The sequence below is a fragment of the Lithobates pipiens genome, unplaced genomic scaffold (assembly GCF_037356315.1).
Source record: "Lithobates pipiens isolate NorthernLeopardFrog02 unplaced genomic scaffold, aLitPip1_a1.2 Scaffold_17, whole genome shotgun sequence".
NCBI lineage: Eukaryota > Metazoa > Chordata > Amphibia > Anura > Ranidae > Lithobates > Lithobates pipiens.
Window position 1 is genome coordinate 10899735 of NW_027507755.1, and position 25737 is coordinate 10925471.

Genomic DNA, 25737 nt, shown 5'->3' on the forward strand with positions numbered 1-25737 from the left:
GGTTAAACACTAAGCCTTTTTCTGACATTTGTTGCTTAGTTAAAATCAGTATTTTTTGCTAGAAAATTACTTAGGCCGCGTACACACGGGCGGATTGTCTGCCCAACTTAGTCCGCTGAACCATGTTTCAGCAGACAATCCACTCGTGTGTGGGCTTCAGCGGACTCTTTCAGCGGACAGTCTGACGGACTTTGTCTTTCGGAATTTCCGTAATTTTGTCTCAGAAAGGATTTACACGGCCGAAGGTTGCTTTGCAGTGTATTGGACGTCGTTTTTCTAGTCCCGTCGTACGTGCTGTACACGTCATCGCGCAAGTTTTCAGCGGACTGTCTGTTCATCGTGTGTGGTCAAGTCCGTTCATTCAAAAGTTGAACGGACTGTCTGTCGGATTGTCTGACGAACTTAGTTGGGCAGACAATCCGCCCATGTGTACGCGGCCTTAGAAGCCCCAAAAATTATATATATATATATATATATATATATATATATATATATATATATATATATATACACACACACACACACATACATACATATACATACATACAGGGGGTGTTTTATGTGGCGCTAACTAAATTGATACTAAAAAGTGGTTTTACTAAAATAATAAATTTGTAGATGAAAAATAAATATATGTAAATTCATACAGTGCATAAAAATGTGTAAAAAGTAGCAAAACTAATACCGGCAATAAAGTGCATAAAATATCAATATGACATGAATAATAAAGTGCATCAACAATAACGAAATAAAAAATTTGAGAAAGTCATGTGGTTGTGACGCAACGCGTCAGGGACGAGTTGTGGTGTCGCTTGTTACTTCCGGTCGCGGCCGAGACCGGAAGCACCGCTGTTTACATTCCTGAATCGGTTTACTGTAATGTAAATTTGGATTTTTTATTGAAAATAACGTTTTTGTGCGTTACTACTCATTGGAGCCCCCCTTACTCTTTTATATATTGCCTGAATTACGGATATTGGAGGAATTAGCTGGAGTTTTTGGAGGCTATATTGCTAATGGTGGAAGATTACTTACTAACCACCCCTCAAGCGTGATCCGGTTCGTAGGGACCTTTATTGGAGGTGAGAGGCTGGGGGAAACAAGGGGTGCATGTAAAGCACTGAAAGTCAAAGGAAGAGTGAACACCATATTGATTGCTCACATTGCATAAATACCATCAATTGCTAAACGGATTGCACAATTTTTGAGTGGACTGTTTACACACTTTTTTCATTTTGCACTGGATATTTAATCTTATATATATATATATATATATATATATATATATATATTTTTTTTTTTTTTGGAGTGTCGTAATGTGATTTTGCACTATTTCACACTGCTGCATGGACTTTGCGATCGATATATAATTTTTTATTATATTGTTATTTTTGATACACTTCATTTTTTAAGCATTGGTTATTCAATATTTTTTAGAATTTTGGCAGTAATATGTTAGGTGATTTTGCACTATTTGCACTGCTGCATGCATTTCGTAACTGATATATTTTTTATTTCGTTATTGTTGATGCACTTTATTATTCATGTCATATTGATATTTTATGCACTTTATTGCCGGTATTAGTTTTGCTACTTTTTACACATTTTTATGCACTGTATAAATTTACATATATTTATTTTTCATCTACAAATTTATTATTTTAGTAAAACCACTTTTTAGTATCAATTTAGTTAGCACCACATAAAACACCCCCTGTATTTTTATTTTGAGTGGAGAGAACACTTTTATATGTGAGTAGTGATGGACGAACTTCCGACGGGACGTTTCGCGAACGCGAAATGCGAACGGACCCAAACGTTCGCGAAACCGAACGTTCGCCGCGGGCCCCATTGACTTCAATGGGAGGCGAACTTTGCAAACCTTCATGTCGAATTTGCGGCCACGTGGTAATTATTAGGGGGTAAAACGTAGTCCCACCATCTGGACAATGACATAATACATGTATGAGGTGAATTTGGGATCGATAACTACAAGCATTTTTATTTTATTTGGGAAATTGTTCTAACAATTCAGGACTATGGAGCTAATGAAGGCAATGGAGGAGAGGGAAGGTCAGGGACCAGGGTAGGCAAAGAAGAGGGTGCAGGAGATGATCACCAGCAGCGTGACATACCGGAATGACACATGCACCGTGATAGAGGCATCTGACAGCAGCACCGTAATACAGAGCACTGACAGCAGCACCGTGACATACAGCGCTGACAGCAGCACCGTGACATACAGCGCTGACAGCAGCACCGTGACATACAGCGCTGACAGCAGCACCGTGACATACAGCGCTGACAGCAGCACCGTGACATACAGCGCTGACAGCAGCACCGTGACATACAGCGCTGACAGCAGCACCGTGACATACAGCGCTGACAGCAGCACCGTGACATACAGCGCTGACAGCAGCACCGTGACATACAGCGCTGACAGCAGCACCGTGACATACAGCGCTGACAGCAGCACCGTGACATACAGCGCTGACAGCAGCACCGTGACATACAGCACTGACAGCAGCACCGTAAGCAGCCCCAGGAGGAAGTCAGCACAGCACAGGGATGGTGTGATCCCCTCATAATAAGAACCCCCAGGAGGAAGTCAGCACAGCACAGGGATAGTGTGATCCCTTCATAATAAGAACCCCCAGGAGGAAGTCAGCACAGCACAGGGATATCATAAGCAGCCCCAGTAGAAATATGACACCGCTCAACCTCTTCAAAGAGGAGGGTAGGGGCATATAGTACGGTGTGCTTTTTTGGGTCAAGGAAGTGAGCCAAATGAATTAAGAAGGTCTGTGTGCTTGATTAAAAAAATAGTTTATAGACATATACATGGTCTACTGGTCACATGTGTTGAATTCCTCCGAGATCCATGCCTCATTCATTTTTAGAAATGTGAGGTAGTTAACACTGTGGTGAGCTAGGCGAGTACGCTTATCGGTCACAATCCCCCCTGCTGCGCTGAACGTCCTTTCGGACAGGACACTGGATGAGGGGCAAGCCAACAGTTCGATTGCAAATTGGGCAAGCTCTGGCCAGAGGTCAAGCCTGCCCACCCAGTAGTCTAGGGGTTCATCACTCCTCAGAGCGTCCACATCGGCCGTTAACCCAATGTAGTCGGACACCTGACGGTCTAGGCGTTCCCTGATGCTGGATCCGGATGACACCTGTCGATGGGTCGGCTGAAAGAATGACCTCATATCCGAAGTCACCAACACATCTTCAAACCGGCCTCTTCTTGCAGGCGCTGTTGGATTGGTACCCGCAAATCCTTCTCTGGGAGTGGGAATTGCTCCTCTGCCAGCGCACGCAAAAGCAGAATGCAGCATTTCTCGAAGCAAGGCCTGGAAGTGCTGCATTCTGACAGCCCTCTGCGACGGCGGTAACATTTCCGCCATTTTGTGTTTGTACCGGGGGTCTAAGTACGTTGCCACCCAGTACTGGTCCTTGACCCTCATGCTTTTTATACGGGGGTCCCTATTAAAACACTGGAGCATGAAGGCCCCCATTTGCACTAAAGTGGAAGCGGTGTGGTGGCCTGGCTCCTGCTCATCATCCAGGATAATGTCGTCCTCTTCATTCTCCTCTCCCCATCCTCGCACAACAGGGATCCCAGAAAGGTTTAAAGCATGCTCTTCTTGCTCCTGCTCATCCGCCCCGGCACCATCCTCCTCTGACTCCTCATCAGACTCCTGTTGTTGACTTGTCTCAGATAGAGTAGCCCCCCCTGGGAATTCATCCAGCATTGCGACTTCCTCATCTTCCCGCTCCTGCTCCTCCACAGCCTGATCAATGACACGACGCAATGCACGCTCCAGAAAGAAGGCATAAGGTACCATGTCACTGATGGCGCCATGGCTGCGACTGACCAGTTTGGTGATCTCCTCAAATGGCCGCAGAAGTCTGCATGTGTCGCGCATGAGCAGCCACTGGCGCGGTGAAAAAAAACCCAGCTCCCCAGAACCGTTTCTTTCGCAGAGTTCATACAGGTAGACGTTAACTGCACGTTTCTGCTGGAGCAGCCTATCAAGCATATAGAAGGTTGAGTTCCATCGCGTCGGGCAATCGCAAATAAGACGTCTGACCGGCAGATGGTGTCGCCGCTGAATGTCAGCAAGGCGAGCCATGGCCGTGTAAGATCTTCTGAAATGGGCCGAGATTTTCCTTGCCTGCCGCAAGATGTCCTGGACCCCAGGGTATTTGACAAGGAATCGCTGCACGACCAAGTTTAAGACGTGTGCCATGCACGGCACGTGCGTGATTTTGCCCTGTTTCAATGCGCTAAGCAGATTGGCACCGTTGTCACACACCACTTTACCAACTGTCAAATTGAGCGGTGTTAGCCACTCATCTGCCTGTGAACGCAAAGCTGAAAGGAGTGCCGGGCCAGTGTGGCTCTTTGCTTCCAGGCACAACAGACGCAGCACGGCATGGCAACGTCTCACCTGGCATGTGGAATAGGTTCTGGGGAGCTTGGGCGGTGCAGTGGAAGAGACGCTAGCAGCGGAAAAGGAGGAGGCAGCTGAGGAGGAGAGGGAGGAGGATGGAGTAGGAGGAGGAGAAGAAGAGTCAGGCCTGCATGCAATCCGTGGCGGTAAAACCAAATCTACACGGGTGCCACGGGTTACATGCTTGACGGCCGTCAGAAGGTTCACCCAGTGGGCAGTAAAACTGATATACCTTCCCTGCCCGTGTTTGCTAGACCACGTGTCTGTGGTCAGATGTATCTTGGCACCGACACTGTGTGCCAGAGATACATTCACTTGCCGCTGAACATGGCCATATAGCTCTGGGATGCCCTTCTCTGAGAAATACTTCCTTCCTGGGACCTTCCATTGTGGTGTTCCAATGGCCACAAATTTGCGAAAGGCCTCCGAGTCCACCAGTTTATATGGCAGTAGTTGGCGGGCTATGAGTTCTGACAAGCCAGCCGCCAACCGTTGGGCAAGAGGGTTATCCGGCATCATCATTTTTTTACGCTCAAACATTAGGCCCACGGAAGCCTGCCTTTTTGCAGAAAAATGTGAGCTTGGCGTGATGGAAGGTGGAGTGGAGGACAATTGTGAGGAGAGAGGAGAAGGAGAAGTAGAAGACGAGGCTGGACGGTGAGAGCCTGCAGTGTGGCTTTGTGTGTTCCGTTGCTCCCACTGGGCTCGGTGATGGCTGCTCATGTGCCTTCTTAAGGCGGTCGTCCCTAGGTGAGTATTGGGCTTACCGCGACTAACGCGTTGACTGCAAAGATTGCAGATGGCAACGCTATTGTCAGCAGCGGACACGTTAAAAAAAGCCCACACTGCGGAGCCATGTGCCGGTGTCCTGGGAGCGCCAGATGTGACCGTACATGGTCGATGACTCGCTCCTGATACATTTGCAGTCTGCTTTGTCCCTGCTGTGCAATGTAAGTCATTGCTGCTTCTCCTCCCTATCTGCTGGTCCATATCTCCCTCTGAACTCCCCTCCTCTTCCTCTCTTGTGGGCACCCACGTGACATCACTAGACACGTCATCATCAACGTCACCTTCCCCACCGCTATAAGTAGAGATCTCGGAGTAGGCAGCAACACCGGGGACCAACCTCCTCCTTGGGCTGATCTGGGTACTGGCGTCAGACTGCTGAGTAGCGCTTGTTGCTACCTCCTCTTCCTGATCCAATACCAAGAGTGGCTGCGCATCAGAAATGTCCTCTTGATATGGATCGGAAAATAATTCCAGTGACTCAAGCGGAAGGTATGTGGTGGTGGTGGTGGTGGTCGTGTTGTTGGTGGTAGTGTCTTTGGGGGTGCACATAGCAGAGAGTGAAGAAGAGGGTGCAGATCGAGAGGATGAGGAGGGTGCAGAAGAGTAAGGCTGAGCGAGCCACTCAACCAAGTCTGGTGCATCCTTTAAAGTAATTGAACGCACCTTCTGCAACTTCCCACTTTGGCTCAAGCCTGTTGCTCCTGCCCTACCCCTACCACCCCTGCGGAAGGGCCTGCCTCTTCCTCTGCATGTCATTTTTTAAATGACCCTGTGACAAAACTCTTAGTCCCTATACCGCTGAAGGACTGCTGCAGTATAGGTGAGCGGTCAGCAGTGGTGCACGTCAACCCTATCTATTGTGGACCTATAGCGGTCCTTACAGAACAGCAGACTGTACCGCACTCAAGCCTATGTACCGTAGCACCCTATACCAAGTTACCAGTCCTTATAAGAACTTTTGTGGACCAAGCAGGTTGTGTATTAGTGTTTAGCAGACTGTACGTCAGTCCCTATACCGCTGAAGGACTGCTGCAGTATAGGGCAGCGGTCAGCAGTGGTGCACGTCAACCCTATCTATTGTGGACCGATAGCGGTCCTTACAGAACAGCAGACTGTACCGCACTCAAGCCTATGTACCGTAGCACCCTATACCAAGTTACCAGTCCTTATAAGAACTTTTGTGGAACAAGCAGGTTGTGTGTTAGTGATTAGCAGACTGTACGTCAGTCCCTATACCGCTGAAGGACTGCTGCAGTATAGGTGAGCGGTCAGCAGTGGTGCACGTCAACCCTATCTATTGTGGACCGATAGCGGTCCTTACAGAACAGCAGACTGTACCGCACTCAAGCCTATGTACCGTAGCACCCTATACCAAGTTACCAGTCCTTATAAGAACTTTTGTGGAACAAGCAGGTTGTGTGTTAGTGATTAGCAGACTGTACGTCAGTCCCTATACCGCTGAAGGACTGCTGCAGTATAGGTGAGCGGTCAGCAGTGGTGCACGTCAACCCTATCTATTGTGGACCGATAGCGGTCCTTACAGAACAGCAGACTGTACCGCACTCAAGCCTATGTACCGTAGCACCCTATACCAAGTTACCAGTCCTTATAAGAACTTTTGTGGACCAAGCAGGTTGTGTATTAGTGTTTAGCAGACTGTACGTCAGTCCCTATACCGCTGAAGGACTGCTGCAGTATAGGGCAGCGGTCAGCAGTGGTGCACGTCAACCCTATCTATTGTGGACCGATAGCGGTCCTTACAGAACAGCAGACTGTACCGCACTCAAGCCTATGTACCGTAGCACCCTATACCAAGTTACCAGTCCTTATAAGAACTTTTGTGGAACAAGCAGGTTGTGTGTTAGTGATTAGCAGACTGTACGTCAGTCCCTATACCGCTGAAGGACTGCTGCAGTATAGGTGAGCGGTCAGCAGTGGTGCACGTCAACCCTATCTATTGTGGACCGATAGCGGTCCTTACAGAACAGCAGACTGTACCGCACTCAAGCCTATGTACCGTAGCACCCTATACCAAGTTACCAGTCCTTATAAGAACTTTTGTGGAACAAGCAGGTTGTGTGTTAGTGATTAGCAGACTGTACGTCAGTCCCTATACCGCTGAAGGACTGCTGCAGTATAGGTGAGCGGTCAGCAGTGGTGCACGTCAACCCTATCTATTGTGGACCGATAGCGGTCCTTACAGAACAGCAGACTGTACCGCACTCAAGCCTATGTACCGTAGCACCCTATACCAAGTTACCAGTCCTTATAAGAACTTTTGTGGACCAAGCAGGTTGTGTATTAGTGTTTAGCAGACTGTACGTCAGTCCCTATACCGCTGAAGGACTGCTGCAGTATAGGGCAGCGGTCAGCAGTGGTGCACGTCAACCCTATCTATTGTGGACCGATAGCGGTCCTTACAGAACAGCAGACTGTACCGCACTCAAGCCTATGTACCGTAGCACCCTATACCAAGTTACCAGTCCTTATAAGAACTTTTGTGGAACAAGCAGGTTGTGTGTTAGTGATTAGCAGACTGTACGTCAGTCCCTATACCGCTGAAGGACTGCTGCAGTATAGGTGAGCGGTCAGCAGTGGTGCACGTCAACCCTATCTATTGTGGACCGATAGCGGTCCTTACAGAACAGCAGACTGTACCGCACTCAAGCCTATGTACCGTAGCACCCTATACCAAGTTACCAGTCCTTATAAGAACTTTTGTGGACCAAGCAGGTTGTGTATTAGTGTTTAGCAGACTGTACGTCAGTCCCTATACCGCTGAAGGACTGCTGCAGTATAGGGCAGCGGTCAGCAGTGGTGCACGTCAACCCTATCTATTGTGGACCGATAGCGGTCCTTACAGAACAGCAGACTGTACCGCACTCAAGCCTATGTACCGTAGCACCCTATACCAAGTTACCAGTCCTTATAAGAACTTTTGTGGAACAAGCAGGTTGTGTGTTAGTGATTAGCAGACTGTACGTCAGTCCCTATACCGCTGAAGGACTGCTGCAGTATAGGTGAGCGGTCAGCAGTGGTGCACGTCAACCCTATCTATTGTGGACCGATAGCGGTCCTTACAGAACAGCAGACTGTACCGCACTCAAGCCTATGTACCGTAGCACCCTATACCAAGTTACCAGTCCTTATAAGAACTTTTGTGGACCAAGCAGGTTGTGTATTAGTGTTTAGCAGACTGTACGTCAGTCCCTATACCGCTGAAGGACTGCTGCAGTATAGGGCAGCGGTCAGCAGTGGTGCACGTCAACCCTATCTATTGTGGACCGATAGCGGTCCTTACAGAACAGCAGACTGTACCGCACTCAAGCCTATGTACCGTAGCACCCTATACCAAGTTACCAGTCCTTATAAGAACTTTTGTGGAACAAGCAGGTTGTGTGTTAGTGATTAGCAGACTGTACGTCAGTCCCTATACCGCTGAAGGACTGCTGCAGTATAGGGCAGCGGTCAGCAGTGGTGCACGTCAACCCTATCTATTGTGGACCGATAGCGGTCCTTACAGAACAGCAGACTGTACCGCACTCAAGCCTATGTACCGTAGCACCCTATACCAAGTTACCAGTCCTTATAAGAACTTTTGTGGAACAAGCAGGTTGTGTGTTAGTGATTAGCAGACTGTACGTCAGTCCCTATACCGCTGAAGGACTGCTGCAGTATAGGTGAGCGGTCAGCAGTGGTGCACGTCAACCCTATCTATTGTGGACCGATAGCGGTCCTTACAGAACAGCAGACTGTACCGCACTCAAGCCTATGTACCGTAGCACCCTATACCAAGTTACCAGTCCTTATAAGAACTTTTGTGGACCAAGCAGGTTGTGTATTAGTGTTTAGCAGACTGTACGTCAGTCCCTATACCGCTGAAGGACTGCTGCAGTATAGGGCAGCGGTCAGCAGTGGTGCACGTCAACCCTATCTATTGTGGACCGATAGCGGTCCTTACAGAACAGCAGACTGTACCGCACTCAAGCCTATGTACCGTAGCACCCTATACCAAGTTACCAGTCCTTATAAGAACTTTTGTGGACCAAGCAGGTTGTGTATTAGTGTTTAGCAGACTGTACGTCAGTCCCTATACCGCTGAAGGACTGCTGCAGTATAGGGCAGCGGTCAGCAGTGGTGCACGTCAACCCTATCTATTGTGGACCGATAGCGGTCCTTACAGAACAGCAGACTGTACCGCACTCAAGCCTATGTACCGTAGCACCCTATACCAAGTTACCAGTCCTTATAAGAACTTTTGTGGAACAAGTGAGTTGTGAATGTTTAGCAGACTGCAGCAGAAGGGCAGCAGTCAAGTATAATATCCTTTCTATATTTGGAAGAAAGAATATTATACATGTACAAGCCTATTACTGTACCACTGATACCAGTCCTGAAAAGAACCTTTGTGGAACTAATAATAACAGCAAGTCTTTAAAATTACCCTCACTGCCTGACAACACTGCTTCCTTCCTGTCCCTATACAAATTGGCAAAAAAAGAGAACGATTAGTGGTTACTGGAACAGCTCTTTTGTGGACCTTGATAGTAACAGCTAATGATGATGATGATGATGATGATGATGAAAGACTAATCTGGCTGTCCCTGTAGCATACACCGTCCTTTCCCTTTCTCTAAACTAACAAAAGACACTCAGGCTGCTGCAAGAATCAGCAGCACAGCAAACCTATCAACACCTAACACCTATACCAGTCCTGAAAAGAACTTTTGTGTACCAAATAGCTAGTGGTTTATCTCTCCCTACTCCACACAGGAACCTGTCCCTATCTTAACAGAAGAAAGAATGTAAAATGGCCACCGGATCGGGTGTATTTATAGGTTAGGGGGAATGTACAAGTGTCCATGTGCTGTCATGTCTCAATTGGCTGTCCTGTATCACATGATAAACGTGTCACCAAAGGTTAAAGTTCTTGTATACATTAAACACGTAAGTCCGCCGCGGCGAACGACGGAAAAAGGCGTTCGAACGTGCGGACCGCGAATGTCGGAAATTCGCCGCGAAACGACCGCCGGGCGAACCGTTCGGCCATCACTATATGTGAGCAGCTTTCTATATTTCATACTCAGTTTTCCTAGCAAGGTGTTGCGCAACAGGATTTTCTTCTATCTATCTATCTATCTATCTATCTATCTATCTATCTATCTATCTCCACTTTCAGACCGGACCATTTTGCTGGCTTAAGACCAGACCACTTTTGCGATTCGGCACTGCGTTGCTTTAACTGATAATTGCGCAGTCGTGCGACGTAGCTCCCAAACAAAATGGATGTTAGTTTTTTTTCCACGAATAGAGCTTTCTTTTGGTGGTATTTGATCACCTCCGCGGTTTTTATTTTTTGCGCTATAAACAAAAATAGAGCAACAGTTTTGAAATAAACGCATTATTTTTTACCTTTTGTTATAATAAATATCCCCCCAAAAATATATAAAAAAACATTTTTTTCCCTCAGTTTAGGCCGATACGTATTCTTCTACACATTTTTGGTAAAAAAAAAAAAAAAAAAAAAAAAAAAAAAATCGCAATAAGCGATTATTGATTGGTTTGTGCAAAAGTTATAGCGTTTACAAAATGGGGGATAGTTTTATGGCATTTTTATTAATCATTTTTTTTTACTAGTAATGGCGGTGATCAGCGATTTTTATTGTGACTGCGACATTATGGCGGACACATCGGATTTTTTTGACACATTTTTGGGACCATTGTCATTTATACAGCAATCAATGCTATACAAATGCATTAATTCCTGTGTAAATGACACTGACAGTGAAGGGGTTAACCAGGGGGTGGCAGTGTAGGGGTTAAGTGTTCCTAGGGGGCGCGTTACTAACTGTGGGGGGCTGGGCTTTGTGTTAGTGAACACTGACCTCTGCTCCAATCACATGGAGTAGAGATCAGCGTCACTTGTTTCTAGGCAGAAGGGGGAGATGCTGTTTACAACGGCATCTCCCCGTTCAGCCGCCCCGTGAGACGATCGCAGGCATCCCTGTGGCGATCGAGTCCGCGGGACCCGCGACCGGACTCACGGGATTCCCGACCGGCACGCAAGTGCGCCGGCGGCGGCGCGCCCTCAAAATGGCAGGGCGGCATTTTAAAATGGATGTACCTGTACGCCAATATGACTGCCTGTGTCATTCTGCCAACTTACATCGGTGTGCGCCGGTTAGGCCGGCCGGGAAGTGGATATATATATATATATATATATATATATATATATATATATATATATATATATATATATATAAAATAATTTTTTTTTAGTAGAGACCCTAGAGAATAAAATTGCAGTTGTTGCAATATTTTATGTCACATTGCATTTGCTCAACGGTTTTTCAAAAGCAATTTTTTGGAAAACAAATATACTTCATGGAGTTAAAAAAAATAAAAAAATAAATAGTAAAGTTAGCCCAATTTTTTTGTATAATGTGAAAGATGATTGTTATGCTGAGAATTGTGAAAGATACATGATCTTTATACAAAAAATTGGGATTCTCATTTTATCCATAATCGTGCAGCTCTATGTACGACTATTACATAGAATAAGGATACCATCCAGCTGATGATTCCCTTGCATACAACACTGATTATTTTCTTGCACTGAAATGCACAGTGGCCCTTTGAGACCTCTTCTATGTGATCACTGTCTGTGCTCGCGCTGTCACCTGTAACATTTGTAGACTGGAAGTGAACAATCATGTCCATGACTAACTGCATGAAATGAAGAGACTGCGGGGAGATCAGGGCAACACAGGACACTCGCTATAAAAACCACAAATCACAAATTCATACACGTTGTCAATAATCTGTGTCAGTGCAGGTGTGTCCTCAGGAAAAAACAAGAATTGATCAATGTTTCATCAGTGTTGCCTTGTGAACTGGAAAATTGGGTGCATTTGCTACCTATCCTTCTACAAGGATCTGTATGCATCTCTTTACAAGCATTAATTATTATTCATTTATGCATCCCCAGGAGCCTTGGAATGCCTACAGACTTACAGAGCTTTGCAATAAGACTGCAACGTGTACAAGGGTTATTGTTTAACGCAGAACTGAACTGTATCTGAGCACCACAATCTCAAAAGACTATGTCGTTTATTTTTAATATTCAAAGCAAATTCCCCCATCCATCCATATCTTCATGATTTATATTGTTGAAAAATCACCTTGACCTTCCCCAATCATTTCTAGCCATGGCTCGGTAGGGCAGATAAATCATGTAACATTTATAGTGCCTTTCAAAAGTATTCACCCGTTCAGCGCATACCAACTCCGGCACTTCCTACTGGCGATTCAAAAGACCCCCTATGTGCCCAGAGGCCTGACCTCTTTCGAGACGTTGTGTCACGAGACGGAACTCGTGCGGCACTCACTCTCCCTGCTATATAATCTACTGCCTTTTTTAGATGGGGGGATCACCCCCTGCGTACATTCACCAGTGGGAAAAAGACCTGGGTACCCGCTTCACCCCACAGCAGATAGGGAAGATATTGCTATTGACCCACAAGGCTTCCATTGCTAGTTATATTCAGGAGTCGGGATACAAAATAGTCTCCCGTTGGTATAGGGTCCCATATCTCCTAAACAAGATGAATAACTCAATTCCCAACGAGTGTTGGAGATGCCAATCCACGACGGGGTCCATGGTCCATATTTTCTGGTCATGCCCTGACTTAGGCGCATTCTGGAATGATGTGGCGGCGACAATTAAGAAACTAACGTCGGTGGACTTACGGGGAGACCCAGCGGCGTGCCTACTCCATCTGACGAATAGACCTGTGCGAAAATATAAACAGACTTTGACAATGCAACTCTTGAACGCAGCGCGGGTATGCATCCCTGCGATGTGGAGGCAATCTCAGCCCCCATCTAGGGCCCTGTTGTTTTCCAAAATTAATTATATCCTCTGTATGGAGGAATTGACCGCTACTCTCCACAATACGGAAGAAAAATTTCACGAGAAATGGAGGCCATGGAGGTACTTTACCGGTACCACGGACTACCTGCGGGAGAGGGTGTCTGCTGCCGACTCTGACCGATTAGATGCCCCTGCCATTGTAAGTACATGCTGAGACGGGTGTGCTGCCCTAGCCCTGTAGGTATTGACAGGCTCTCGTGCCCCCCCCCCTCCCCGATACCTGTCCCCCCCCTACTTTTTTTCCCCCTTTTCTTCACCTTTTCTCTCTCTCTTCTTTCTCTGTCTATCTTTTCTGACCTGCCCAACGTTGACCTAAGTGGGTCCATGGTGTATCTTGCGGACCCATAGTGCCAATATAGACATTACAATGGCAAAGGTCAGTGGATGTTTACGAGAGGGGTGTCGCGTGGTCCACGTGCACCTCCCTCGGCTGGTTACTCTAAGAACGTAGGATGGTATTGTCTGTCCTCACAGGTTAACAATTACAAATACCTATTATATATGAGACTGTTTTTGAACATGATTACTTATATCTATTGTATGTTCGTGGTCATGCTGTGAATGACCAGGATTATCTGTGATTGTTCTGTTTACTGTATCTGTCCTGCATTGAAAATTGAATAAAAGAATAAAAAAAAAAAAAAGTATTCACCCCCCTTGGTTTTTTAACTATTTTGTTACATTACAGCCCTTAGTTCAACGTTTTTTTAAACTTAATTATAAGTGATGGATCAGAACACAATAGTCTAAGTTGGTGAAAAAAAAATGTGAAAAATCTATACATAAAACTATTTTTCAGAAATAAAAAAACTGATAGTTGGCATGGGTGTATGTATTCACCACCTTTGTTATGAAGCCCGTAAAAAGCTCTGGTGCAACCAATTACCTTCAGAAATCACATAATTAGTGAAATGATGTCCACCTGTGTGCAATCTAAGTGTCACATGATCTGTCATTACATAGACACACCTTTTTGAAAAGCCCCAGAGGCTGCAACACCTCAGCAAGAGGTACCACTAATTAAACACTGCCATGAAGACCAAGGAACTCTCCAAACAAGTAAGGGACAATGTTGTTGAGAAGTACAAGTCAGAGTTAGGTTATAAAAAAATATCCAAATATTTGATGAGCCCTAGGAGCACCTTCAAATCTATCATAAAACAAATGGAAAGAATATGGCACAACAGCAAACCTGCCAAGAGACGGCCGCACACCAAAACTCACAGAGCAGGCAAGGAGGGCATTAATCAGAGAGGAAGCACAGAGTTGGACTTTATAGCAAAGTAGCCAGAAGAAAGCCATTACTTTCAGCAAAAAAAATAAAATAGCACATTTTGAGTTTGTGAAAAGGCATGTGGGAGACTCCCAAAATGCATGGAGGAAGGTGCTCTGGTCTGATGAGAATAAAATTGAACTTTTTGACCATCAAAGAAAACGCTATGTTTGGCGCAAACCCACCACACCACCCAAAGAACGCCATCCCCACAGTGAAACATGGTGTTGGCAGCATGATGATGTGGGGATGTTTTTAAACAGTCGGGACTGGGAAACTGGTCAGAGTTGAGGGAAAGATGGATGGTGATAAATACAGGTATATTCGTGAGCAAAACCTGTACTACTTTGTGTGTGATTTGAGGCTAGGGCGGAGGTTCACCTTCCAGCAGGACAATAACCCCAAACACACTGCTAAAGCAACACTTGAGTGGTTTATGGGGAAACATGTAAATGTGTTGGAATGGCCTAGTCAAAGCCCAGACCTCAATCCAATAGAAAATCTGTGGTCAGACTTAAAGATTGCTGTTCACAAGCGCAAACCATCCAACTTGAAGTAGCTGGAGCAGTTTTGCAAGGAGGAATGGGCAAAAATCCCAGTGGTAAGATGTGGCAAGCTCATAGAGAATTATCCAAAGTGACTTGGAGCTGTGATAGCCGCAAAAGGTGGCTCTACAAAGTATTGACTTTAGGGGGGTGAATAGTTATGCACATTGACTTTTTCTGTTATTTTGTCCTATTTGTTGTTTGCTGCGCAATAAAAAAAAAAAAATCTTCAAAGTTGTGGGCACGTTCTGTAAATTAAATGATGCAAATCCTCAAACAATCCATGTTAAATCCAGGTTGTGAGGCAACAAAAAATAGGATTCTTATAACAGCTTACCTGTAAAATCCTTTTCTTGGAGTACATCATGGGACGCAGAGCCACAGTAATTACTGTATGGGTTATATAGGCACCTTTAGGTGATGGAGACTGGCAAACCCTAGACAGGAAGTTTAGCTCCCTATGTAACCCCTCCCCTTACTGGGAGTATCTCAATTTTGTAGCAAAGCAATAAACTTGTATTAGAAGAGCGAGGGACCACTGTGTCCCGTGATGTACTCCAAGAAAAGGATTTTACAGGTATCAAAACATAAAAAGGGACACTATTCAGAGAAAAGGCAACACTGCACACCCCAGAGAATTGTCAAAGAGGGAATTTACCCCATATGGGATTTTCTAGGCAGCAAATAAATAAAAAAAAGTTTGACAAAAGAATTAAGAATAAACTTCAATTTTATTAAACAAGTATCAAAAGATTTTAAATGGTAAGTATTAGAAAATGATTGGTTAAAATAAGATCTGTGGTACAGGAGATATAAACATTACAGCACCAGCGTTTACAACGTGTGATAGTTTCATAGTTAGTAAGGTTGAATAAAGACATCAGTCCATCCTGAGTGAGTGTCTACAATTGTCCCTATCCCTGTACATTGCACACTCACATCGGTCCCTACCCTCAAGGAGCCCACAATCCAAGGTCCCCATTCATATACAATGGCCAATTTACCTACCTGCATGTCTTTGGATTGTGGGAGGAAACCGGAGTACCTGGAGGAAACTCACAGGGAGAGCATGCAAACTCCGGGCAGGTAGTGTCGTGGTTGGAATTCGAACCAGCGGCCTTCTTACTGCTAGGCGAGAGTGCTACCCACTACACTACTGTGCTGCCCATGATAGTATACAATAGTCAAATCCTGTGATGATGGTAATGTTCACGCGTTTTGATCCCGCCGGGTCTTCTTCAGAGGATTTGTATGCTGTAAAAGCGGTAGCATAAATTAGAATACATACTAAAAAAGCCACAAAATATAATATAATAACATCTGATCACTGTAAATATATCATTATTTTCTTTATAATTACCACTTCCACCATGTTACACAATGTCTCCTGGACCTATGTTGTCTGGGTAGAACCCCTCATCAGATCCCACCAAAGGCCCCTGGCCAGCAGGGCACACCAATTGGGGGGGGGGGGGGGTTAGGGGGCAGCAAACCGTTCCGGCGTGGCTTACGAGGAGTCACAGCATTAGATTCCCACAATCCCGGGTGGGTAGCCGAGGGCGAGAAGTGCACCTGTGGTTAAGTATCAAATATCACCTGCATCAGTCTCCTAATTAGTATACGTATTATCAGTATAATAGGCATGAATGTCTAAAACTTTGTAATAAAAGAAAAAAGGGGAAATAAATATGTGTCCAGGAAAACATAAGGACTACATTTCTGACAAAAAAAAAAAAAAAGAAGGGGACAAGGGAAAGGAAAAAGGAGAAAACGTGAGGGGGGAAAAAAGGGGAGGAAGGAACAAGTGAGGGATACATAACAGAACAATAGGGGTGAAATGGGAGTGTAAAAGGACATGAAAGAGAGTGATGTAAGGAAAACACAAGTGAGGAAAGGAGGGGAAGGATGTGTTGTGTCTGTTATGTTGAATGTTTGAAAGTAGGGGCCTGCCCTATATGCTCTGCAGAAATGGGGGCCTAAGGTGTTGGTGTTGCCACAACACTGTAAGCCCTCAAAGTGAGTCTTGCTGGAGCACCATGCTGTGAAAGATTATATCAAGAATTGTAATTACATGCCATTGTTGAACAGTGGTAAAAAATTGGGCCTTTGGTGGTTGTGTTGGTGGTGCTGGTGCCACAACACTATAAGTCCTCACAGTTACTCTCGGTGGGCGCAGGAACGGGCCCTGCTGTGAAATATATCAAGAATTGTAATTACATGCCCCTGTTAAACAGGGGCTGAAAAATTGGGCCTTAGGCACTGCTTGCTGGTGCAACGACACTGCAGCCTCTCCCAGATACTCTAGTTGGAGTGCAGTAATGATCCCTGCTGCAAAGCATTGCATCAAAAATTGTATTACATGCCCCTGTTAAACAGGGGCTGAAAAATTGGGCCTTAGGCACTGGTGCCACGACACTGCAACCTCTCCCATATACTGTATTTGGAGTGCAGGAATGAGCCCTGCTGCAAAGCATTGCACTCTAATTACACGCCCCTGTTAAACAGGGGCTGAAAAATTGGGCTGGTGGCATCACCCAGAGCCAAAAATGTTCTTCCAAGATAACAGAAGGATCATTGAGGAGGAAGAGGATAGTCAGTCAACATAACAGGACAGTCACTCAGCATCAGCATAGGCAGTCTTGAAGGGATGTGACATTTCCAAAAAAAATTATTCGGTTACATCAGCTTCAGGTGCTTGGTAGCTGGTGGTGATCCAAGACTGATTCATCTTTATGAAGGTCAGTCGATCAACCAAGTCGGTGGACCGGCGCACCCTGTGATCGGTTACAAAGCCACCAGCAGCACTGAAGGTGTGTTCCGAAAGAACGCTGGATGCAGGACAAGCCAGTAGCTCAATTGCATACTGTGCATGGTCTGCCAGTGATCCATCCTCAAGACCCAGTAAACCAGAGGATTTTCGGTGGAAAAGGTGTCCAAGTCTGACCTTGCCCCTAGGTATTCTTGCACCATGTAAATCAGAGGCTAGCGATGGTTGCTGGAACTGATAATACCTTGGGGCTGCGGACCAAAAATTGTCTGAACGCATTGTTCAGACGGCCACCCACCTTCTCCACGCTCCTTCTGTGACTGACCGCAGCCTCAGAAAAACGTTGTCCCGGACCAGGAGTTTGTAACATCTCAGTCTCTGGGACCACGTTGCACAGACCTTTCTGCAAGGCCTCCCGGAGATTCTCATCCTCTGCAACGGCAAGATAAGGTCGGCAACCTTACCCTTGTACCATGGATCAAGGAGAGTGGCCAGCCAGTAATGGTCCCTCTCCTTGACCGAAGAATACAAGGATCCTTCCAGAGGCTTTGCAGGATCAGGGAGGCCATACAGCGTAGGTTAGCTGAGGCATTCGGTCCGAATTCCTCTGGGTCACTAAGGACAACATCCTCCCAGCCACGTACAAGTCCATGTGTTTCTTGGGACTGTAAATCATCCCTACAAGACTGCTGCTGCTGATGCTGAGTGCCAGGCTCCACCTCCATGCTGACACAAGCCTCCTCCTCCTCCTCTTCCTGTGTGATGCCTGGGACAGCAGGAACACTGTCTGGATAAAGGGGGCCTTGAGAGGCAAGGAATTCCTCCTCTTCTTGCCTCTGTTCTGCCTCAAGTGCCCTGTCCATTATTCCATGCAGCGTACGCTCCAACAGGTGGACAAGAGGTACAGTGTCACTGATGCATGCACTGTCACTGCTCACCATCCTTGTGGCCTCCTCAAACGGTGACAGGACAGTGCATGCATCCCTGATCATGCCCCACTGGCGTGGTGAGAAAAAACCAAGCTCCCCTGACCCTGTCCTGGTGCACAGGTACTCATTGATGGTCCTCTGCTGCGTGTGCAGCCGCTTGTATCCTGATTTTAAATTTATTTTTTAATAAATACTTTTTTAATCGGATTAATCTGCTCTATGAAGAGGCTTTTTGTTTTCTTCCCCCTTTTTTTTTATTTGGTTTATATTTTTTTTTACGCACCCATTGGGGTGTGAATATTTTCTCCACTTCCTTGGATCCGAAAAACGTCCCGGATTGGGTACCTTGAGATCGGAAGGCATCTGAGCACAGCTGAAGTTTACATCATTCATCTGCTTGGAGGATTGCTGGCTATCGCAATTTGATCTCTGAATGTCTCACCACCTAGGTGTGTGGATCCACACCTTCGGGTAAGCGTATCCATTATTTCTGTTTACATTCAGTGTGCTGTGGTATTTATATGAAGAAACCCGTAGTGGCATCAAGCTGGTGGTTTTCTTATTGTCCTTACATTCTGGGCACCGGACGTGTGGCATTGCGACTAGTCCTGGTTACTTTTCACTGTGAAGAGACCATCTAGGATTATAAAGACTATTGCTGCATATATCGCTTGAGTTTGATTCCAAGCTACTTTTCATCACATCCAACTATAAACTTATTGATTTTTTGTCACGGTTTATAAGATATATTTTCACACTTGTTCATTCCTATTGTCTACACCTGCTTACTATTTGGCGTGGTTTTTCCACGCCACCTATTTACTATGTTGTAGTAACACTTTGCTTCACGAGGTGTTTTCTTTCTAGCGCTGCATTTTTTGTTTATCAAAATAAACTATTCCCTACACTACCAGGTGTATAAACTGTATACAGTAATATGCTCTGTCTGTTAGATACAAACTTCCCATTCTGTAGGTGGAGAGGCGGGCTGATGACGTCATGGTCTCCACATGAACCAATTAGAGGAAGCTTTGTATTCATAGAATACAAAGCTGCCTTGAATGATCAAGCCTGACTTAAAATGTTGTTCTAGGTGTGGGATGGGAAGTTTGTGTCCCACAGCTGGAACATAATGCTGTATACTGTATATAGCTAAGGCTACATACAGTTTAAAGAGCACACCCACCTGTTAGATTAGAAACATTGCCCATACAAACTAGTTAGGCTTCATGTGCACATTTGAAAACCTCTTCTAAACAATAGACCTTGACATCTGTTTGCCTTTTCTGCTCTAAGCCTCAGCTTTAAAAACGCCCAACAAGACAAATCCTATTCATTTCAATGGCCCCTGTTTACATATGAGCGTTCTGTCGCCTGAAGCAAAATGCCCGTCTCTCAAAAAAGGTAAGGAGCTGCTTTTTTTGGCAGATTACAGGCGTTTTCTGCTTTTTACATTGGTGACATTTTGACCTGTACAAAATCGCGGCAAATCGCTGCAAAAAATCACGCAACTTTGTGCCTGAATACGAAACTCCTGGGTGCTTTTTTTTGGCAGATTACAGATGTTTTTTATTTTTTTACATTGTTGACCTTTTGAACTTCAAAACGCCTGTACAAAAATGCTTCAAAAACGCCCAAAAGAAAGCCTGTAAAATAGCAACGCCTAGATGTGAACGGATCCTTACATGCTACGTTAATCAGCGTTTTCACCTACAACCGTTTTCAATAAGGAATCATTTGTGACCATTTGCAATGGGAAATATCTCTCCCTTTCTCTCTCTTAGACTCTTTGGCATGGAGAATCCTAGGTATCCAGCCTATAATGTCATGGAAGATGAGTGAGACCTCAGGAGGGAAGCAGAGAGTCCTGTTTCCTGGGAGTGTAACATACAAATCAGTGTCACTGGGATGAAGTGACTGGTAACTGGACTAGAAATGGTTATCCATAATGCATATAAGAGTTACAGAACTGGGCCACAAATTATAAGGAGCTAATTGTGTCCGTGTGGAAAAGTGATGCCTTAAATGCCATACTTGTATACTTGTAGCAACCCCAGGCCACCTCTGGGGGCACTCTCCCCGGCCCACAAGCTGTTTACCGAAATGGTGCACTCTATGCAGACTAAACAGAGCTGAGACTGATATGTCAATTTTTACTGCAAAAATCAGGGCTTCTTCAGTGGGGACATGGGGGGGGGGGGGTGCAGTGTTGCCACCTCCAGCACTGAATGTATGTGATGGCAAGGGTTTATGGGATGTTCTGGGGAATCTATTGCTGCTGAGGTGGGATCTCCTTTTGAGGGAGGGGTCTGTCATTGCTGGCTAGACATGTGCAGAAGGAAAAAAAACAATGTATTTCCTTTCGATTCGTTATTTAAATAATTTAGTTTAATTAGTTAAATTTGTTTAATTCATTTTCATTTAAATTTAATTCAATTCGACCGAATTTGGAAAATTTGAATCGGTATTCATATTTATTCTATTCGAAATTTGATTTTTGAAAGATGGTTATACTCTTTCTATTCTATTCTTTTCTATGCTAGTCTAGTCTATTCTAATCTATTCTATCCAAATTTGAATTAATTCTGTTAGAAGTTTGAATTTCAGAAAAACGGTTATATTCTCTTTGATTCTATTCTATTATTTATTTACAATTATATTCTTTTCTATTCTATTCTTATTTATTCTATTCCAAATTTTAATTTCCAGAGATGGTTATAATTATTTCTATTCTATTGTTTTATTCTATTCTTTTCTATTCTATTCAAATCTATTCAAATGTATTCTAATTTTCGGAAGATGGTTATATTCTATTTTATTCTATTGTATTTTTTTTTCTACGATATTATATTCTTTTATTTTCTATTCTATTCTGTTCTATTCAGAAGTGCAGTAACAATCACACTATTTAATGAAATGTAAAATGGTATAAACAGAGCAAACATAGTCAAAAAATAGCCAGAGTTCGGAAACCAGGACAAGTGGCCAGAACAAGCCAGAAAAACAGGAGTCCAGAGATCAGTGAAGTCAGGTGCAGCAAACGGGATCAGGAACCAGAAGGGAAGTCAGCCAAGCAAAAGTATATCACAGGAAAACATAGCAGAGAGATTCCAGAAATGTTGACCAAGGCAAAGGCACAGGAGATCTGATCCAAGGAGTTTAAATAACCAGCAGCTCTACTGTAGCTGATAAGCAGGAAATTAAGAAAAGATAAGTCACTGTGGAAGGAAGAGTCTTTGGCAATTAGACAGCTGAGCACAGAGCTCTGGGAAGGAAGGGCTGAGCCAAGCCCTAACAGTACCCCCTCCTCAATGACCCCTCCCCCTCGGAGGGTTTGAGGGGAAAACATCTATGTAAGGCATGGAGGAGGACAGGAGCATGTGCTTCCAAGGATGAGACCCAAGAGCCTTCTTCCGGACCGTACCCCTTTCAATGAACCAGGTACTATATGCGCCCATGGGAGCTACAGGAACCAATGATAGATTGTATCTCATATTCTTCATGGTTCTCAACCTAAACTGGGTGAGGATGTGGTACCGAAGTGGTGAAACAGTTGCATACCAAAGGTTTTAATAAAGAGACATGAAATACATTTGAAATATGCATTAGCAGGAAGGTCTAAAGTGTAAGCCACTGGGTTGATCCTACGGAGAATACGGAAAGGCCCGATACACCGTGGTGCCAGTTTTAATAAGGGAACACAGAGTCAGAGGATGTCGCATGGACTCTTGGACCTATACTCAAGTGGAATGAAGTCCACAGAGATGCTACTCCAATGCAGGAATTTCCTGAGGAACAAATGAGTCAGGCAACATGGATGGTTGGAAACCATAATTCGCCATGAATGGAGACAATTGGGAAGCGGTATTGACAGCACTATTGTGAGCAAACTCCACTCAAGGTAAGAGGTCTGACCAGTTGTTATGGTGGTCCTGAACCTGAACACGAGCACAAATGGGCTACCCCTGTCCGAGGTGATCACCTTAGGTAGCCCAATGTAAGAGAATGATCTCCCGAGCAAAAATGGAAGACCGTTCTTTAGAAGTAGGCAACTTAAGTGGAATAAAATGAGACATTTTCGAGAACCGGTCAAACATCATAAGGATAACTGTGTTGCCCTGAGAGTTGGTTAGCCAGTTTTCTGTCTTTTAGCCAGTTTTCTGTCTTTTAGCCAGTTTTCTATCCATTTACAAACTGATCTTTTCAAGTCTGTGGACTTTACCTTACACATGAGCCGTGTGGGGAACTGTGTCAAACGCTTTTGCAAAATCCAAGTATAACTCATTTGTGGTCTTTTATTAAACTCTCCAGTATCATCCCGACTATAGAAGTTAAACTAACAGGTCTATAGTTACTTGGTAAAGACTTTGATCCCTTTTTAAATATGGGCACCAGATTTTCCCTACGCCAATCCAGTGGTACTATTCCAGTCATTAAAGAGTCCCTAATAATTAGATACAATGGCTTTGAAATGACAGAGCTAAATTCTTTTAGGATCCATGGGTGGATGCCATTTGGTCCAGGTGCTTTATCCACCTTTATTCTGTTTAAATATTTCTGGACCATATCACTTTTGAGCCACTGTGAATCATTTGGGGCTGCGTCACTACCACCCCCATATGGACATAAGCTCCCCCATGCTCCTTTGTATACACAGAGAAAGTATTTAATAAATGTGCCTTCTCTTTGTCCCCAGTCACCCACTCTAGATTATTTTGTAAAGTGCCTACATGCTCAGACCTGACCTTTTTACTATTAATATATTTTAAGAATTTTTGGGGGTTTGTCCTACTATATTTTGGAATCTGTCATTCATTTTGAATTTTTGCATCCTCGATTTCCTTTTTACATATTCTGTTACATTCTTTGTAACATTTAAACGATGATACCACAAAATGATACTTGGTTCTGAATTCTCTAAAAGATACTGGTAGGTGGTTAGGGTGTAAAACTGAGGGGTGGTGTTTGGAGGTGCGTGGGAGGAGGAAACAAGGGGTGACTCAGAAGGGGAATACCTGCACCTATTCTCTGAGAAAAGCAGTGTCCAGTGACTGAGTGCAGAGAAGTCTTTGATGTGCAAACTGTTATCGGCAGCCTAGCTTCACCTTTATGGTCTGCGCAAGGTAATAAGACAGCATCCATTGGGGGAGTCTCTAGGGACAGATTGGAACAGTTTTTGTTCACTAATTATCCAATAGAGAGTGGTCTATAATCTGAACAGTTCACATGTCAATAAACACTGGCAAAGGAAACAGTTGGGCTAAGTTTTTCACATCCACCTTAATCTGTTAACGCCTACACAGCCCACTCAGCAGACAAAAGGTGTTATTTTCTTTCTAGGAGTCTATCAATTGTGCCTATAGTCTAGTTTGCTCCCACGTAGCATGATTCTACCAGACTTATTGGAACACTCTTTTCCTGTTTCTGTTAAGAACTCCGATCAGGTACACTGAGTTTCTTAATTCTCATTCTATTCGAACTATTGTATTGTATTTATTTAATGCTTTTGCATAAATTTCCTGAAAAGCAATTCATAGACGTTATCCTTTGGTGCCCTATTATATCAGAATACCTTTATGTGCCTGGAAATTTTATTTTGTGACTTCTGTGTTTGATTTTTCTCTGGTTCCACGCGCTAGTGCATACAAGCTTTATTTTAAGACATGTTCTGATTATGTTTGACTAGTACTTGCTCTTTAAGCTCTTCGCTAGCTTTAGATTGAAGGCATTGGGAGCATAATCACTGAACCTAATGGCTTTGATCTGCATTGTTCTATTCCTACACTGAGTTTTTTTAAGTCTCATTCCATTCCATCTATTGTATTGTATTTATTTAACACCTTTGCATATATTTCCTGGAAAGCAATCCATACATCCTATAGCGTGGTATGAGTATATGCAATTACAATAATATCCAAATGATTTTCTATGCCTGGAATTTTTTTCTTTTTTTATTTCATGGCTTTTATGTTTGATCTTGCCCTCGTTCCAAACGTTGGTGCATATAAGCTTAATTTTATCAGACGCATTCTGATTGTGTTTGACAAATACCTGCTGTTTCAGCTCATCGCCGGCTTTCAATTCAAGGCCATATGAACATAATCACTGTACCGAATGGCTTTAGTCTGGGTATCTGGTGTGACAATATATATTACTGGATTCACATGCACTGAAATAAAGACACGGTTAATGCAGAAGTTGATTTTAATAGCATTGTACTTAACAAGGTCTGGCAAGCTTTAACAAGCTAAGCCAACATTACAAGACTCTTGCAGGCAAAGTCCACCTTAACGTGAAATTCTAGTCAAACTTTATTTTTGTTTATTTACTCCCAGATAGCAAGCAATTGAGCTGGAAGTTTGAAAATCACTTGCTAAACTATTGCTAGACTTGCCAGGCTTCAAAAGTTTGTTGCACAATTGCAGAAAGTCCGCATTGCATGACTCCAGATCAACTTTTTTGCAAAAATTCTGCAAGTCTTCTGCAAGTTCTGGTTCAGTTATGTTGTAAAATAGTCATCCCACCACAGGGGTCACTGTGGCTGAGCTGTCATGCTGTATACTTGCAGAGCTCTTGTTGTAGACTCACCACTGCAACTTTGCTCTGGCTGGAGACTTGCCATGCAAATTTGCTATAAATTGGAAAAGTGTTATCTAGAACTTGTGCTTCAGGTGCTCGGCAAGTATGCAATTTGCCAGTGAAAATGTGCAGCAAGTTAACAGACTAACAATTCAACACTGCCACAACATTTGTGGCAAGTTACCCTTGCTATCTTGGCTGCTGTCTAGGTAGGGCAGAGGCATGACTACAGATCATAGGGCCCCAGAGAGCTTTCTCTGTGACACCTGGCAGTGTCAGTTGGGACAATACTGGAATTGATCCTAACATAAAGTAACAGTACAGTTAAAATATATTTGATATATACAGTATGCAGTAGTTGTAGTATGTAGTAGTTCGTATGAATGTAGCACCCTCCTATTTAGGTGCTAGGATTAGATAGCTAGAATTAGCATTTGTTTGACAGGTAAATTGAGATGCCACCCT